This window comes from Triticum urartu, chromosome 5 (assembly GCF_003073215.2).
Source record: "Triticum urartu cultivar G1812 chromosome 5, Tu2.1, whole genome shotgun sequence".
NCBI classification, from domain to species: Eukaryota; Viridiplantae; Streptophyta; class Magnoliopsida; order Poales; family Poaceae; genus Triticum; species Triticum urartu.
Window position 1 is genome coordinate 291997118 of NC_053026.1, and position 4156 is coordinate 292001273.

Sequence of the window (4156 nt, forward strand, 5' to 3'; positions counted from 1 at the left end):
CGGGCCCACCACGACTCCTTTCCACAATTATAATGAGTTGTGGGACCATAAAGCTACCCAAGGGTCGCCAAGAAACCTCAGAGGTAAACGTCTAGTAAGGAAGAGACCTCAGGTTTTAGTCCTCGGACCCAGAAAAAGGTGCATTACTTGTATAAGGAGTCTTGTTAAAAGACACGCGGATACTCAAAGTATATCGATGCTCGAATCCCGAATCTAAAAACCTAAGGCCGACAGCCAAGCATAGAAAGAGGACCTCGGGTACGAATATAGCCTCGGATCTAGAAGCCGACATGGAGGATAGAACTCGCCTACGAAGCCGAAGACCACAAGATAGATGTTGTTCTGAAGATAGGAGCCTGAGTCCTTGCCTTGAAGACCGGTTCAAGGGCTATTGTCGGTGTCATGGATTAGGGGGTGCATGCCACGTCGGCCTGCCACTCATGGGCCGAGCCGAGGACCCCACCAATGGACTTCACATACCCTGGCCCTCGGCATGATCAAGATGGAGTTCTCCTGAGACTTGGCGTACACTTCAAGACATATTTGAATGATTGACATGTTTATCCCTAAATTGATTATGTGCAAACCCTAGCTACCCCCTAGTGCCTACATAAACCATGGGGTTTCGTCCGTAGAGGTAAAATTTCAAGATCTTAGAGCTTAGAACTCATTCATACGATCTCGAGGTAGATCAAATTGTACTTTGTACCCCCTCCACAATCAATATAATAAGAGCAGGACATAGGTTTTACCTCTTTGAGAGGGCTCAGACCTGCATAAATACCGCGGCCCTATTCTTCATGTTACCATCGTTCCTAGATCACCAGCTTGGGACCCCCTACATGAGATCCGCCGATTTTAGCACTGACACCACTCAAAATACAATTATATCTACTTTTGAAACAATGAGCTCTAGCACCTCTCCAAATCTCTGTTTTCCTCTGCGAAGGGCCTATCAATTTACCTTTATTGTTGACTCATCACCTTCTCATTCAAGCACCAATCCTGAGAGCGCAATTGCATTCTTAGTGTACCATGCATTCTATCTAATTAATGTTGACAATGAGCATGACTGAATCTCTTCTACCCCGAATTACAATGTTTAGTCTCTGCTTGAACTCCAGAGGTGCTCTGTTTTTATATTTTGCGGTCTCAGAAAGGGCTAGCGTAATACTATTTTATCATATTGCGTCACAATTGTTTTGACAAATTGTTGGCATCTGAGATATTGTATTATTACCCGCCAGTAGGTTATGTCATTGACATGAATAAATATGAGTTATAAACATTATCAGATATGTGTCTAGTTCACGATCTTCGCTGAAAACTTGATTACTAGTTAAGCTCATATACGATAACAGAAACAAAAAAGTTTGTAAAAGTTTTTCTGTGTCACTTTCAGTTTGTCAATTGAATTGCTTGAGGACAAGCAATGAGTTAAACTTGGGGGAGTTGATATGTCTCCAACATATCTACTTTTCCAAACACTTTTGCTCTTGTTTTGGACTCTAATTTGTATGATTTGAATGAAACTAACCCGGACTACCGTTGTTTTCAGCAGGACTACTTTGGTGTTGTTTTTGCGCAGAAATAAAAAATTCTCAGAATCGAGTGATTTTGGAATATATATAAAATAATAGCATAAATAGTTACTGGAGGGGGCCACCTGTGAGGCACAAGCTTAGGGGCCCCCTCGGGGCATGCCGTCTGAGCTTGTGGGTCCCACGGGCCTTAGTTTGCCCTACCTCCAAGTCCATAAGTACCGTCTTCCCGAGAGAAAAAATCAGAGAGAAAGAGTTATCGGTTTTACGATACAAAGTCACCACCACCTCTTGTTCATCACCAGAAGGGCGGATCTGAAGTCCTTTCAAGGCTCCGAAGAGGAGGATTTGTCACTGCCATCGTCTACAACCCTCCTTCGTCAATAAACTCATGATGCTCACCCCCGGGAGTGAGTAATTTACTCATAGGCATATTGGAGGTAGATGGACATGGATGAGATTTTTCATGTAATCGAGTCAATTTGTTAGGTCTTGATCCCTAGTATCCACTGTGTTCTAAGATTGGTGTTGCTATGTTTAATACTTGTCATTAGGGCCCGGGTATCATGATTTCAGATCTAAACCTAGTACGTTTTCAAGAATATATTTAAGTTTTTGATCCTATCTGCAAGTTATATGCACTTGTTATTGTTCTGAACCTTAGACCCCAAGGTGACAATAATTAGGATACTCTTCGGGGATGACTGTAATTTGAGGAGTTCATGCATTCATTGTTGGTTAATGCTTTGTTCTGGTTCTCTATTGAAAGGAGCGTCTTAATTACCCTTAGATTTCTATTAGGACCCGGCTGCCACGGGAGGGTAGGACAAAAGATGTCATGCAAGTTCTTATTGCAAGCACATAAGACTATATACAGAATACATGCCTACATATGATTGATGAATTGGATCTATTGTGTATCGATCTAGGTTGTGACTGTTACATGATGAATGTCATCCAAATATACATCGCTACTCCATGCCTACACTTTTCATAATATATTTTTTGCTCGAATCACTATTACTATTGCTATTCCAATTGCTACAAATTTGTTACTACTGCTACCAAAACTACCATATTATTGTGCTATTAATATTTTGCTACAAGGAAATAATTGTGGTTGAACTAACAACTCAACTTCTAAGGCTTATAAATATTCTTTGCCTCCCATTATGCCGAGTCAATAAATTTGGTTGAAATACTACCCTTGAAGACAGTTGCAGTTCCCTATACTTGTGGGTCATCAATAGCTCATAGAATTGATGCAGTGAGTTTTATCCAGTGTCCCATGGATGCTAATATGATATCACATAATTTGACTAGGTGGGTTTATGATTTTAAAATTGTACTAATAAATTGGGAGGGTGTCCCCTCGAGTTTTATTATCCCAGACTGTCAGCGAGTCCAAGGCCGGAGCAGAGCAACCAGGAGAGCGCGAAGACGATGATTCGACTCATGGGCGATCGCACGGCCCACTCGAGCCCGGCAGCTTCCCAGTGGCTTGCAGGCCCGAACTGGGCCCGTTAAGGGTGTACATTGGCATATAACCATTGGCGTGTGTTGCGTGTGGATTGGGAACGGAGTTGGTGGCTTTGGCCAGGACCTCGCGCGTGCATGTGAGCTTGTATAGCCATTCATGGCGAATTGATCCCCAATTAGAGATAATACATGCCCCATCTCACATCTGGCATCAAAGATGTTCAATCCTGGAGCTTCCCCGCCACCCCCACCCCACCAGATTCAGCGATCTTCGACAGCGAGAGGCCATGGAGAACCTGTCGGCGGAGGGCCGCAACATCCACGAGTTTGTCAAGGCGGCCGTCACCGACGACCTCGAGCAGCGCCTCAAGGTACACAACGACGACCTCCTCAAGTCCATGACCAAGCTGCTCCAAGATTCAACCAAGACCTTGGATGGGATCATCACGGCCTGTGTCGACAGCGTCCGTTCCGAGCTCCACCTCGACATAGAGCGGATCTACTTCGATCTAGAGTGAGTCGACAAGGTTGACTACGAGGGCGGGCCCGGGGGCTCGTCTGCTGGCAGAGAGGTGAGAACCCACAACATCTGTGTCCCCCCCCGGCTCGCGGAGCACGTGATCTGTCGTCTCCACAGGAAATTCAGTCTCCCCCCGCGAACTTGTTGCTCTGGATCAAGGTGAGCAGTACAGTTCAGGCCCTCAGGTGGAATTGCCGTGATTTGACGGGTCTAATCCACGATTATGGCAAGCTAGGTGTGAGGATTACTTCAAATTATGGGGCACTCACCACAACAGATGGATATCTTATGCCATTGCCCAGTTTGAAGGTGCAGCCGCCCGATGGTTGGAGTCAGTGCAGAGGCGAACTGCAGAACTGCATTGGATTGAATTTTGCAACCTATTGCAGACAAGGTTCAGTCGGAATCAGCACCAGAATCTCTTGAGGAAGATGTCCAGAATTAACCAGACGGGGTCAGTGGAGGAGTATGTGGAACAATTTGCAGAATTGTATGATGAACTCACTGCATATGAATCTAGTCCTGATCCTCTGCATTACACCACCTGATTCATTGATGGTCTAAAACCAGGAGTTCAGATGGCCATTGCCATGCAAAAACCACGCGATCTGGATAC